This window comes from Budorcas taxicolor, chromosome 22 (genome assembly GCF_023091745.1).
Source record: "Budorcas taxicolor isolate Tak-1 chromosome 22, Takin1.1, whole genome shotgun sequence".
NCBI lineage: Eukaryota > Metazoa > Chordata > Mammalia > Artiodactyla > Bovidae > Budorcas > Budorcas taxicolor.
This window is the reverse complement of record NC_068931.1, coordinates 23,753,721-23,769,583: the sequence shown is the minus strand read 5'-3', so window position 1 is coordinate 23,769,583 and position 15,863 is coordinate 23,753,721. Positions and strand designations below refer to the sequence as shown.

General features: G+C 38.3%; 1 protein-coding gene and 1 non-coding gene across 2 annotated transcripts in view; both read right to left on the bottom strand.

Annotated features, from left to right (window-relative positions):
- The window catches only part of NOL4 (nucleolar protein 4), a 467,403-nt gene that overhangs the window by 194,204 nt on the left and 257,336 nt on the right, over positions 1-15,863 (bottom strand). The window lies entirely within an intron of this gene.
- TRNAC-ACA (transfer RNA cysteine (anticodon ACA)) lies at positions 6,920-6,991 on the bottom strand. The gene has a single exon. It is a non-coding gene; the product is annotated as a tRNA-Cys (tRNA).

The following is a 15,863-nucleotide window of genomic DNA, read 5'->3' as shown; positions in this document are numbered from 1 at the left end:
CCAAAGAACACCCAGGACTGATCTCTTTTAGAATGGACTGGTTGGATCTCCTTGCAGTCCAAGGGACTCGCAAGAGTCTTCTCCAACACCACAGTTCAAAAGCATCAATTCTTTGGTGCTCAGCTTTGTTCACAGTCCAACTCTCACATCCATACATGACTACTGGAAAAACCATAGCCTTGACTAGACGGACCTTTGTTGGCAAAGTAAAGTCTCTGCTTTTTAACATGCTATCTAAGTTGGTCATAACTTTTCTGCCAAGGAGTAAGCATCTGTTAATTTCATGGCTGCAATCACCATCTGCATCGATTTTGGAACCCCCAAAAATAAAGTCTGATACTGTTTCCAGTTTCCCCATCTATTTGCCATGAAGTGATGGGACCAGATGCCATGATCTTAGTTTTCTGAATGTTGAGCACTTAACAATTTAGCCCTGAATTCACCCCAGTGAGGAACTTCTAAAGGACAAATGTTAAAGTATATTATTCTCTTTGAACTTGTACTGATGTTTTTCAGTGCTCTGGAAGTCTTTCATGTGGGTATGATGCCCAGTGCACATCTTTATTATTGCTTGTATTTTATTCTAGCTAGTTATCTATTGATGTAACTGTCTCATTCAAGTCTACGCTCTTTAGAAGGGAAACTACATTTTATCCATCTCTGCATCCTCACAATTTCTGCATCTAGCACGATTTCTGACTCATAAGAGATTCTCAAAATATGTTTGTTTAATGGATAAAATAAATTTTATTTACTTTATCCATCTTGGAAATCTAGCACTTTGACCAACTAAAATATCTTAGTGAATTAGACCTGGAGAATGAAATGCCAACCCACACCAGTATTCTTAACTGGAAAATTCCATGGACTGTGGAGCCTGGCAGGGTATAATCTATGGGGACACAAACAGTCAGACATGACCAAGCAACTGAGCGCACACACACAGTGAATTGGAAGAACATACCATTTATCTGACTTTCTAAAATGCAAATGAAATCACATTTTCCTCACTGAAAAATCCTTTCTTGTTCAGTTATTTGCTTAATCTACTGCCTGTTTTCATTCATTTACCATCATAACACAAATAATGATGGTTCTTTTCACTTTGTCTTCAGCCTATACTAAACATTTTCCAGTTTTTTTTCACTTGATGGTCATCATATTTCCCATATTCCTGGGATTTAACCCATAGAAAACAGTAAAAAAATATATAACTAAATGAAGACTTATAAGCAATAAGGATTATTCTCTCATTTTATGCATAAGTATGTTGAATTAAAGTGCAATTAAGCTATGTGCCCAACCCTTCACAGTTTAGTCAATAGCAAAAGGAAAATAAAAAATCCAAATCACTTTTCTTTCCTTTTCTGGATGGAAACTATTTTTTTTTCAAACTCAGGCAAAATAGGACGTTCCCAAGAAAATCTTTCCTGACCACCCCCAAATTCCCACTCCTACCACTCCACTCAACAAAATGAATAATCCACTTATAAATGTGACTTACTTTTCAATCTTAAAAGACTGCACTTAGCAGACTATGTTGTTTAGTCACTAAGTCATGTCCGACTCTTTTGTGAACCCTGGATTGTAGCCCATCAAGCTCTTCTGTCCATGAGGTTTCCCAGGCAAGAATACTGGAGTGAATTGCCATTTTCTTCTCCAGGGCAACTTCCTGACCGTGGGATCGAACCCACCTCTCCTGTATTGCAGGAGGGGTCTTTACCAGTGAGCCATGAGTTTGTCTCCCTTCTTTTCTTGATGGCCCTGGAGTGAGGACCTATGTCATTTTCATTTTAGCAACCTTAATGCTAAGTACATAATTGGTGCTCAATACTGAATTTGCTAAATTCAACCGAAAGGTCAATGCTAGGGCAGTATGTTAAAATACTAAAGCCATACTTCATTTTTATAATCAAACTATTATCTGGCTGTGATGCAGGCAATTCCTTGTTGATTCAGGTTCAATTCCTGGGTTGGGAAGATCCTCTGGAGAAAGAAATGGCAGCCCACTCCAGTATTTTCATCTGGAGAATGCCATGGACAGAGGAGACTGGCGGATACAGTCCATGGGATCACGGGAGTCGGGCATGACTTAGAGACTAAACCACCACCACATGTTGACTCACACCTCAATTCTTTGAGATCTGCCTTTTTTCTCACCACTCAGTCAAAACTGCCCTCTGGAAGGCCTCCAGAGACCCCCATGTCAACAGCTCCCTCCCTTCTCCAACTCCCTAAACGATCTACCTTGAAAATGATCCGTCACTCCCCTCTTCTGCACTTGGGTCTGGCCATACCAGGTTTCTATGTTTTCTGTTTCTCTGTCAGCTTCATCTCTACCCCTCCTCCCTGTTTTTTCTTCCTTCATTCAAAAGAGAAAGGTTCAGGTCTGTTGGCTGCCAACTTCCTGTCTGATCTCCTGCTGACACTGTGTGATCACTACCTTCTTTCCTCTCCAATCTTCCTCCTCAAAGTTGGCCTCACATTTCCACCTGCCCGTCTCTCACGTCTAAGTGACCATCCAGAACCTGAAACTCCTTCAGCTTGTAACAGACTGCCATGGTCCATGCCCCGGCAAAGGCCCTTACCAGTCTCCCCTGGAAAGGTTCCCTCTGTCACCTGTCTGCAGCATCCTTGAACCATTGCCTGTATCACTGACACATTCATCTTCCTGCCCAAGGCTCATGCTCATTGCATCACTCCCTGCCCGTATCCTTCCGTGGTTCCCCAAGCTCGGGCACACCAACCAAGAAGCACATCAGAACTGGCCCTGGGAAACAACTGCCCTGATTCACTTTGACACACTCCTGAGTCCATCCAAACTCAAGATTATTTGCTCCCAGATCACTTTGGTGTATTCTTGCTTTTGTGACTTTATTCTCTGCTTTCCATTCACCTCCGTTCATCATAACTACCTTTAGTCTGTGGGTTCATACAAATGCTTTCTGTTATGAAACCTTCTTCAATTCCCTACTTTGTGTTTTCACAGGACAGTTTTGCACACAAGGGCTGACATTCATCTCTCTTCACCTTTTATTTTTGTATATGTTCCTTCAGAAGCAACTTTGTAGCCTGTACGGTCCCTGGAAGGGTACTCTGCCCTTATAGGAATTGAGGAGTATTAGATGACTCAGACAATTCTGGTCCAGAGACAACTGCCCCAAATAATAGTAATTCTGTTGCATTATTTCAGCATTTTAGTGGCATTTCTGATGACAATGCTAGTGCCAGGAATAATATTTTAATTGAAATGCAAAGAAGTAAAATGCAGATGTACAATCACAGGTTAATTTTCATCTTTAAAAGTCTGTCTAAAGTGGCAGAGATATAAATAGCGGGAACATGGAGAAGTTCTAAGGACAATGAAAACACTCTGTATGATAGCATAATGATAGATGCTTATCAATATACATTTGCCCAAATCCAAAGAATACACAACACTGGGATTGATCCCTGAGGCATACACTGTGGACATGGATGATTATGGTGTATCAATATAGGATTATCAGTTGTAACAAATAAACTACTCTGGTGGGGGATGTGAATAATCAGAAGTTTATGCATCTGTGGAACAAGCGTTATATGGGAAATCTCTGTAATTTTCTTTTAGTTTTGCTGTGAACTGAAAACTGCTCTAAAAATTGTCTCAAAAATATCTGTCCTATCTAGAAAGGTGAGCTGGGTTTGGAGGTGGGAGGAAGGTTCAAGAGGGAGGGGACGTATGTATACCTATGGCTGATCTATGTTGATGTACAGCAGAAAGCAACATAGCATTGTAAAGCAATTATCCTCTAACTAAAAATAAATTTAAAAACATTTGGCTTAAGCACCAAAATACTTCATTGTCTTTATACTGTTTGAACATTTGAAAATCACAACACAAGACCTCATAATTGCCCAAGTATCTCCTTTACCAGCCTGTTATGCTGCTACCCTCCTCAATCACCACTTTGGAAATGTATTTATTTTGACTCACTGTTGTTTTTTCATATATTTGCTTGTTTTCAACTGAAATATGTTTGACATATAACACTGTGTAAATTTAAGGTACACAGCATTAATTTGACATGTTTATATATTAATAATCTGATGGACATTGTAACGATACTTAGACCCTCTATCTGATTACATAATTATCTTTTCTTTCTAGTAATGGAACACCTGAGATCTAGTCTCTTAAAACGTTTGATGATTATAATGCAACATTGTTGTTTATATTCAGCATACTGTGCATTAAATCTTTAAAAATTACTTTACTATTTATTGCAATAAATACCTGTCCTACTTCCTCATCCGCATCCCGTTAAGCATCATTTCAGTCTGGTTTTACAAGTTTGTCTTTTTTAGATTCCACAATAAGTGATATCATGCAGTGTTTGTCTTTCTCCACCTTAGTTCACTTAGCATAAAGTCCTCTAGATTTATCCATGTTGCTGCAAATAGCAAAGTATCCTTCTTTATCATTGCTGAATAATATTGTCTGTGTGGGTGGGGGGCATGTGTGTGTATCCCTACATCCTATTTATCCATTCATCCATTTATGGGCGCTTAGGTTGATTCCATATTTTGGCTATTGAGAATAACACTGTAATAAACATGGAAGTCCATATATCTCTGATACTATGTCTTTATTTCCTTCAGGTACAGAGGTAGAATTGCTGGGTTATACGGTAGATCTATTCTTTAATTTTTTTGATTAAAATTTTTTCCATATTATTTTCCATACTGGCTGAATTTATATTCTACCAACACTTTATAAGGATTCCTTTTTCTCCACATCCTTGCCAGTACTTGTTATTGTCTGTCTTCTTGATGATGGCATTCTGCTAGGTATGAGATGATATCTCCCTGTTGTTTTGGTTTGCAGTTCCCTAATAATTAGCAATGTTGGACATTTTTTTTTCATGTACCAGTTGGCTGTTTGGATAAACTATTTGGAAAAATTTCTGTCTAGTGCTTCTGTTCATTTTCAGATCAGACTGACTTGTTTCCTTTCTTTCTTTCTTTCACTCTCTTCTCTTACTATCTCCCTCCCTTCCTTTGCTATTGAACTATAGGAGCTCTTCATTTATTTTGGATATTAAACTTCCCGAAACATACTTTGCAAAATTGCTCTCTCACTCTATAGGATGCCTTTAACATTTTGTTGATTGTTTCTTTTGCTGGGCTGAAGTTTTTAAGTTTGATGTAGTCCTATTTATTGATTTTTGCTTTTATCATTTGTACTCTTGGTGTTATATCCATTTGAGTCAAAATTCATTGTGAAATATTCAAATGAGAATCTCTGGCCCAGAGAGGTAATACTGTATACATATTACCTTAAAAAGGACATATTCCTATTCCACTGACTCATACTAAAACCAGAGTCAGCTGCACAGTGGGGTGTTTAAGGAAGCCAAGAGACAATGTGAGAAAATTGCTACTGTTAGAAAATAGATAGGATAATATCAATAAAATATATTCCCACATCACTGCATTTTTTCCCCTTCAACAAACATTTTGTATGGGGCAAGCCTCATGCATGTAAATCACTTTAGTGTGTGACCACACAACCCACCACCTCATCCTCATTCTTCATGGATCATTCCTTATAAAAGTTGAAAAAATAAAAGATTTTTTTCCTTAGTTGAGATCATCAAGATAGGTGTTATACAGAAATGTATTATTTGAATTGGACAGATTCCAAAAGGGTCAGGAAAGATTTTAACAAGCAAAAATTGCAAGATATCCTAGGATCTATTTCTGTGAGTACATGTTATGAATTCACAGAAATGAGTCCTAGAATGAATGCCTACAAAATGCCTCTGGGAATGTATTAAGTATTCTAGATTCCTGAAAAATAAGTGTAACTAAGTCAAAATAAGGTAAGAAAAGGAGACAAAAAGAGGAGGAAAAGGAAAGTAATATACACTAGTTGAAATAAATATGCTTCTTCAAATCGTTGATCTAAATTAAAGTGTATCATTATCCCCATTTTACTGATGAGGTATACAGACTTAAAAAGTAGAGACCTGTTCAAAGTCACAGAGCTGATCAGTATTGCTTCCTGCTCAGAGAACAACTGTGAACCATGAAATAGCAGCTAGGGGTCTCAGCATTAATTTGCTTTTGCTCATTTTCAGACCCTACCCCATGATCTCAACATATACTGTGGTAGTTGAAATGTAAGTCAAATGATTTGGAGTTTAAATGCAAATTATACAAATTCTTAGTATAGCCATACTTATAAATTCTTTGGATCTTAGTTTTTCCAGATGTGGAAAAAAAAAAAAAAAAGGAATAATAACAGTGCCTGAAACTACTGTGTTATTAAAAGGATTACATGAATTAGTTCCTAGATAAGTGTCTGGAAAATAGTAAGAATCCAATGACTGTTACCCATCATTATTACTCTTTGGGACAAAGATGATGACTTAATTCTCTCATTTTAAACTCTGTGTCTGAGTTACCCTCTTGACCCCAGCTAACTTTAGGATCTCCATTTCAAAAATATTAAGCAAAAATACTAACATTGAGGCTATAGATAGTTGCATCTAGGGGTATACTTTTAGTTGTTGGTGTTTTGTTACTCAGTTGTGTCTGACTCTTTGGCAGCCCCATGGACTGTAGCCCATCAGGCTCTCTGTCCATGGGATTTCTCAGGCAAGAACACTTGAGTGGGTTGCCATTATCCAGGGGATCTTCTCAACTGAGGGGTCAAATACATATCGCCTGAACTGGCAGGTGGGATTCTTTACCGCTGAGCCACCAGGGAAGCCTAGGAGTGTACTTTGAAAGTGAAAGTGAAAGTGAAAGTGAAAGTGAAGTCGTATCCGACCCTTTGCGACCCCGTGGACTGTAGCTTACCAAGCTCCTCCGTCTGTGGGATTCTCCAGGCAAAAATACTGGGGTGGGTTGCCATTTCCTTCTCCAGGGGATCTTCCCAACCCAGGGATTGAACCTGGGTCTCCTGCATTGTGGGCAGACGCTTTAACCTCTGAGCCACCAGGGAAGCCCTGGAGTATATTTTAAGACTCATCAAATATTTAATATTAATGAAAATAATAAACTATTATATTGAGACAAATTAGAATGCATTGTTCTCTGTCTCTGATATTAATTTTTCTTGTTTTATTCTTTCCTCAAATTTGGGTCAACAGCAAGTGAATGAAGTGAAGTGAAGTCGCTCAGTTGTGTCCAACTCTTTGAGACCCCATAGACTGTAGCCTACCAGGCTCCTCTGTCCATGGGATTTTCCAAGCAATAGTACTGGAGTGGATTGTCATTTCCTTCTCCAGGGGATCTTCCCAACCCAGGGCTCGAACCCAGGTCTCCCGCATTGTAGACAGACGCTTTACCGTCTGAGCCACCAGGGAAGTCCTAAGTGAATGAAGGAATGCTATTAACACCCATTACTTTGAGATGTGTAAATCACTTTAGAATATTTCAACTACATTTCTTTTTCTTAAGGTACCTCTACCATTCTCTAAAGACACTTACAGACAAAATTATATTTTTAACCATTTGATATTACTCCAAATGATAGAACATAAGCAAAACACATATACGATGATAAAGCAAAACAAAAAGACCCCAAATATTGTACATTAATGAATATATGTGGAATCTAGAAAAGTGGTAAAGCTTATATTTAAAGCTTTTAAAGATTTTTCAAGATGGCTGGGTGAAACATCGGTAATCTCAGATATGCAGATGACAACACCCTTATGGCAGAAAGCGAAGAGGAACGAAAGAGCCTCTTGATGAAGGTGAAAGAGGAGAGTGAAAAAGCTGGCTTAAAAGTCAACATTCAAAAAGTGAAGATCATGGCATCTGGTCCCATCACTTCATAGCAAATAGATGGGGAAACAATGGAAACAGTGATAGACTTTATTTTCTTGGGCTCCAAAATCACTGCAGATGGTGACTGCAGCCCTGAAATTAAAAGACAATTGCCCCTTGGAAGAAAAGCTATGACAAATCTAGGCAGTGTGTTAAAAAGCAGAGACATTACTTTGCCAACAAAGACTCATTCAGTCAAAGCTGTGGTTTTTCTAGTGGTCATGTATGAATGTGAGAGTTGTACCATAAAGAAGGCTGAGCACCAAAGAATTGATGCTTTCGAACTGTGGTGTTGGAGAAGACTCTTGAGAGTCCCTTAGACTGCAAGGAGATCCAACCAGTCAATCCTAAAGAAAATCAACCCTGAAAATTCATTGGAAGGACTGATGCTGAAGCTGAAGCTCCATTACCTGGGCCACCTGATGCAAAGGACCAACTCGTTAGGTGACCTAAATGGGAAGGAAGTCTAAAGAAGAGGGGTAATATGTATAAATATAGCTGATTCACTTTGCTGTACAGCAGAAACAAACTATATTCCAATAAAAATTGAAAAAAAAATCCTCCCCCAAACTCAAAAGACACTGAATACAAAAACATGCAGAATAAAACTCCTATTTCTTTTTGAGCTATTGACCAGTAGTTTATTGCCATCGTCAAATAAACACAATGGTAACTCTTGCCCCCCCCCCCTTTTTTTTTTTTTTTTTTGGTCAAAATTACAATCTGTCATTTTAACCAGATTATGATGAATGTATGGAACTGATGGATCAGTTGAGACTTTGTATTGACCCAACTGAACTCTTAAATGTTTAAAAAGGAACTTAAAATTGATATTTTGCTGCATATGGGGAATTAAAAAATCAACTTCACTTAGCACATTTCTGGATATAAATCATATAGGTCCCTTATCTTCTTCATTCTCCTGAGATAAAAAAGGTGAAATGAACTAACACGGAGTAAAACACATATAGTAGGCACTCAAAAATGGTGGCTCTACCATCTCTCTAATAGTTTACAAAGAATATAAGCATACATAATGGTAAGCATGACAGCATAGGAATTCAAAAGGACACTAATTTGGGTGGTAGGAGTCAGTAGGACTTTTCTTGGTTCCTGTTTTTTTTTTTTTTTTTTTTGAAGTGAGTCCCGATTTTAAAGATTATTTTATTTTTCTATACTGTAATTAATTTTACAGTCTCTGAGCAAGGCAAGCAGTTTTTTTTCACAAAAGCATTGTACATGTTAAATTTAGATTACAAATAGCATAGACACAACAAAACTAATTATATCATAATCATTCTTCTATATCTTTTGATTTTTAAAAATATACTAATAGAAGGAAAAAATATGCCCAATAAGGAACATATCTGAGATCTATGCAACTGGTAAGAATAAAAATACAATAATGTGTATTTTATACATATACTTTATCTATATTATTATATGAATGCTATTTTAAATTGGTAGCTAACAATAAAAACTTGAGCTTAAAATTTACCCTGGGGCTTTTTAAAGACCCATTCCAACTCAGCTACCCATTTATTTTTCCACTCCATTCACTAAAACAATAAATGTATATTTTGAAGACTTGCTTATGTTTTCAGCAGAGGCATCTGGTGTATTATTTTCATTTTGTAAAACAATTCATATAGAAGAGAAAAATATATATCTGTATAAGAAACATCACTGCAAGTATTTGCCTTTTATCAAGTAACTATCTGCTAATGGGACTAGATTTCTGCCTCTTCGAATTGTTTGCCCATCATAGTCACCACGTGGTCCATAAAAGAAACTGATCTCACACAGCGTCATTCAGTGTGGGCACAGTGAAAGGCACATGGGTTTCAGATGATCTGGTTTCAATACCAGGCTCGACAGCTTGAGTAACTATACAGCTAATTTCAGTGAAATAGTTTAACACCCACTAGATTTTATGTCCTTCTGTTTCAAGGAGACTGGTGATTGTATGTGCTCTCCTTATCTGATAGGATGAGTTGGTTAACTCATGAATATGAAAGCGTTACACAAGTGTCTCCCAAGTGGCACTAGTGGTAAAGAACCCGCCTGCCAATGCAGGAGACCTCAGAGATGTGGGTTCATTCCAACCATGGGTCCAGGAAGAACCCACGTGCCTTGGAGCGGCTAAGCTGGTGTGCTACAACTGTTGATCCCATGTGCCTAAGTCTGCTCCGAAACCAGAAAAGCCACACAGTAAGAAGCCTGTGCACGGCGTCTGGAGAAAACTCGCAAGCAGCAATGAAGATCCAGTGCCCCCCAAAATAATAAATTAAATGAATAAAATTTTAAAAAAACAAAACAAAAACAAAAAAAAAGAATTAACTTGGGAACTTCCCCAGGCAAGATTAAGAGGCCTAGAAGGCATTCTCATGTACAACTAATTTCCGTATTGTAACATACCTGTTTATTTATGCATCTATTTTTCCGGCTAAAATGTGAGTTCTTAAAAATAGACACCTTTTTTTTCTTTTTTTCCTCTTTGTCCTTCAGGCACTCAGCATAAGGCATACCACCTATGAGGAACATTTCCTGAATATATATTGTTGCTTCTACTCTAAACCACATCTGGGCCAAAAATCTCTACACAGAACCAAGAAGCCGGAAATTGAAAATCATCAAATTAAAACAATAATGACCTGGAATATAGCCACATGACAAAGAACAAAATAATACTGTTCCAAAAGTCAAGCCATCACTCCTTTGTTTCAAAAGGCAGTCTCATTATGCCTAAATATTTCAAAGAGATATTATTCATTTATTTATTTTTGGCTGTGCTAGGTCTTCGTTGTGACATGGGCTGCTCTCTAGCTGCGGTGCAAGGGTTTCTCATAGTGATGGCTTCTCTTGTGGAACATGGGCTCTAGGGCCCGTGGGCTTCAGTAATCATAGCACATGGGCTCACTAGCTGCATCTCCTGGGGAGCTCCAGAGCACAGGCTCAATAGCTGTGGTGCACAGGCTTAGCTGCTCTGCGGAATGTGGGATCTTCCTGAAACAGGGATCGCACAGGTCTGCCTTGGCAGAGGCAGATTCTTTACCACTGAGTCACCAGGGAAGCCCCTCAAAGAAATATTTTGAAAAAACCTACTGCTTCCTTTCATTGTATCTAAATAAAATCACCTAACAATTATTAATGATAATTCTGAGAAGTACTTTATAAACTTTAATTTGAATGATAATATCCATTTTGGTAAAAATGTAAAGGAAAGACTGAAAATAATGTCACATGGGCCACATTGAGGAAAAATATATTTTTGAGTAAAGTGAAGATTGAAGGATCCTGGGAACTGAGCCAAAAACTAAATATGTAGCAACTATAGCAACATGTTAACTCTCAAACAATAATTACTTTCCTACTGCTGCTATTACCTGAAACATTATTCTTTTGGGGATTGTTTCAGAATATGTTACCATATTAAGTAAAAGGCAGCTGGGTCACAAATACTAAGAGAAAATTTTAAAAAATATCAATGATATGTGTTTTTGATTTATATATTTCTTTCCTTTAGATTTCTAAATTTGTTTCTGTTCTCATCTATTAATAATTTTAAACATATCAATATCCAGATTTTAGAGAAGGAAATGGCAACCCACTCCAGTGTTCTTGCCTGAAGAATCCCATGGACAGAGGAGCCTGGCAGGCTACAGCCCATGGGTTTGCAAGAGCCAGACACAACTGAGCGACTAAAACACTGTACCTAGATTTGGATTTTCTTGGCCTTTCTTTTTTCATATAACTAGTCCCTTAATTCTTCCTCATGAGTTGTATTTTACAAGCTCTTAATCAACATTTCTACTTTTTCCCTAGCTTTAATGTTACTGCTGCTGCTGTTGCTAAGTCGCTTCAGTCGTGTTCGACTCTGCGTGACCCCATAGACAGCAGCCCACCAGGCTCCCCCGTCCCTGGGATTCTCCAGGCAAGAACACTGGAGTGGGTTGCCATTTCCTTCTCCAATGCATGAAAGTGAAAAGTGAAAGTGAAGTCGCTCAGTCGTGTCCGACTCTCGGCGACCCCATGGACTGCAGTCTACCAGGCTCCTCCATCCATGGGATTCTCCAGGCAAGAGTACTGGAGTGGGTTGCCATTGCCTTCTCTGTTAATGTTACTAGTTGCCCTTTAAAACTGGGACCGTCTGCAAGTATAAAATAAATATCTTCTAAACTCTTTCCATGTAATAGTTTTATTCTTTAGATTGACTAATATGATTCTCTGCTAGTCTAGTTAAGTGAATTTGCATAATAATAAACAATTTGTAAATGCCCTAGTCCAGTTCAGCTATTTTTCTAAGCAATTCTATTCACGAAGGTTTAAAATCATTTTTGTTTGATATTCTTCATAACAAAATTATGAAATAGGTCAATATCAAACTCACTGGTGAGTTTGATCTGTTTCTCAGAGACACTATATAATTAAGCTTTTATAATCTTCCAAGGTAAAACAGAGTCTAACCTCAAAAATATTGGATGAAGAAACTGGCAATAGCATCACTTTATAAATCTAGATAGAACTGATGGAACATTCCTAAGGACTAAAAAGGTAACACTGAACAGATGAGTTTTGCTAAACCTTTAGTATGAAGATCATCTGATGGCCCTGAGGCTCTCTGCATTTGGATTTTGATTGCAAGAATTCCTGAAGCAAAATTCCACAGTCTTTTTCCTGGGGGAGTGGGGAAAGGGAACAACTGGGAGTTTGGGATTAGCATATATAAACTATATCTAAGATAGATAAACAACAAGGTCCTACTGTATAGTACAGGGAACTATACTCAATAACCTGTGATAAATTTCCATAATGGAAAAGAATATAAAAAAAGAATCTCTATATGTGTATAGCTGAGTTACTCTGCTATACAGCAGAGATTGGCACAACACTGTAAATCAACTATACTTTGATGAAAAAATAATATTATAAAAATAAAATAAATGTAATAAATGATTCAGCTTCCCTGTCCAGCCTCTACAACTAACATAAATCCAGTTTCCCACCAATTTTGCTAATTCTTCTTCTTCCATGGGTTTTGAACCCTACTATAAGCCTTAACTCTCCTAAATGTCCTCCAAGTTCATACTTATGTCACTTCACCTAAGGATTAACCCCATTTAACCACTTACATTAATTTTTAAATGCCCTGTATTTTGCCTTCTAAAATACCTGGTTTTCTTAACTGGCTGCCTTCATTTTCTCTTAGGGTTCTTTTCCCCCCACAAACTCCTTCCATGCCACTTCTTACTAATGGATTGATATTCTCCAGGATATATTTTCAGTTCATCTCTTTTTCAGTCTACATAATTCTGAAGTGATCTTATCAACCACAAAAGTTTTAGGCAGCACGTCTCTGAAATCTTTCAAATGTCTCTCCACCCTGGATGTTTCTTCTAAGCTGAAACATTATGTTCCCATACCTATTACACATCTCTAATGGATACTGCATAAGCATCGTAAACTTTATATGTCAACACAGCTTCCTTCAAATGTTTTTCATTCCAAATCTTAGTAAACGTAATCACCATTCACTTAGGCAACCAGGCCTCAAATCCTGGAGTCGTACTAAAATGTTCTGTTTTACTTCCCACAGTTAGGAAACCTTTACTTATCCAAAATATTTGAGAAACGACTATGTAACGAGATATTAAGCCATGTGCTAGCCACAGTGATCCAGCAGTAAAGAATCTGCCTGCTAATGTGGGAGAACCAGGTTTGATCCCCGGGTCAGGAAGACCCCTGGGAGAAGGAAATGTCAACCCACTCCAGTTTTCTTGCCTGGGAAATCTGACTGACAGAGGACAGAGCAGGCTGGTGAGCTAGTCCATGGGGACGCAAAAGAGTTGGACATGACTTCGCAACTAAACAACAGTTCATACTGTAGTAAGAAAAGTAGACACCATTCTTACAAAATGTATATCTTAATGAAATGTACAGAGGTAAAGAGGTCACTCATATCATAATCTATGTGAAAGACACTCCCAGGAGTTTCTGGGACTCTCAATACACAACCTATGAAGCTGTATATGGTACTCCTGCAAACACAGTGTCAAATGTACAATAGTATAATGTTCATTATTTTTATTTACTGTGTCTCTACATTATTATTTTCTTGGAAAGCCACAATAGCTCTCTAACTATTTCTTTTTTCCATAGTTTCTATGCTATGGCTCCACTACAGTGTTGCCAGAATAATCTTTCTAAAATTCTAAGCTGACCACAACCTTTCACAAAGCACTACCAACAGGATGCAATTCACGTCCTTAAACTGGCCTACAAAGCCTTCATGATGGAGCCCCTTTATCCTCCATTCCTTCACACAGTTTTTGCTGTGGCCATGCTGAGCTCCTTGCCAATCTCCATGCTTAGCGTACTTTCTCACTATTTTAGGCCTCAAAACATGCTTTATCATGAATAACCCTTTACTTGTGAATCACCACTTCTTGCCCTTCACACTTATTCCTGACCACTTTTTATAAAGTCTTTCTTAAGATTTACCATGGTCTGGGAAGCAGAGGTGGCAAGAATACTATAGAAACACCATACAAAAAAGATCTTCATGACCCAGATAATCACGATGGTGTGATCACCAACAGAGGGCCAGACATTCAGGAATGCAAAGTCAAGTGGGCCTTAGGAAGCATCACTACAAATAAAGCTAGTGAACATGATGGAATTCCAGTTGAACTATTTCAAATCCTAGAAGATGCTGCTGCAAAAGTGCTGCACTCAATATGACAGCAAATTTGGAAAACTCAGCAGTGGCCACAGGACTGGGAAAGGTCAGTTTTCACTCCAATTCCAAAGAAAGGCAATGCCAAAGAATGTTCAATCTACCGCAAAATTGTACTCATCTCACACACTAGTAAAGTAGTACTCAAAATTCTCCAAGTCAGGCTTCAACAATACGTGAACCATGAACTTCCAGATGTTCAAGCCGGTTTTAGAAAAAGGCAGAGGAACCAGAGATCAAATTGTCAACATCCATTTGATCACTGAAAAAGCGAGAGAGTTTCAGAAAAATATCGACTTCTGCTTTATTGACTATGACAAAGCCTTTGATTGTGTGTACCACAACAAACTGTGGAAAATTCTGAAAGAGATGAGAATACCAGACCACCCGACCTGCCGCTTGAGAAATCTGTATGCAGGTCAGGAAGTAACAGTTAGAACTGAACATGGAACAGCAGACTGGTTCCAAATACGGAAAGGAGTATGTCATGGCTGTATATTGTCACCCTGCTTATGTAACCTATTTGCAGAGTACATCATGAGAAATGCTGGGCTGGAAGAAGCACAGACTGGAATCAAGATTTCCGGGAGAAATATCAATAATCTCAGATATGCAGATGACACCACCCTTATGGCAGAAAACGAAGAAGAACTAAAGAGCTTCTTGACGAAAGTGAAAGAGGAGAGTGAAAAACTTGGCTTAAAACTCAACATTCAGAAAACTAACATCATGGCATCTGGTCCCATCACTTCAGGGCAAATAGATCGGGAAACAGTGGAAACAGTGTCAGACTTTATTTTTTGGGGTTCCAAAATCACTGCAGATGGTGACTGCAGCTATGAAATTAAAAGACGTTTGTTCTTTGGAAGAAAAGCCATGACAAAACTAGACAGCATATTAAAGAGCAGAGACATTACTTTGCCACAAAGGTCCATCTAGTCAAGGCTATGGTTTTTCCAGTAATCATGTATGGATGTGAGAGTTGGACTATAAAGAAAGCTGAGCACCGAAGAACTGATGCTTTTGAACTGTGGTGTTGGAGAAGACTCTTGAGAGTCCCTTGGACTGCAAGGAGATCAAAACAGTCCATCCTAAAGGAAATCAGTCCTGAATATTCATTGGAAGGACTGATGCTGAAGCTGAAACTCCAATACTTTGGCCACCTGATTCGAAGAGCTGACTCATTGGAAAAGACCCTGATGCTGGGAAAGATTGAAGGCAGGAAGAGAGAGGGATGAAAGATGATGAAATGGTTGGATGGCATCTCCAACCCCATGGACATGAGTTTGACCAAACTCTGGGAGTT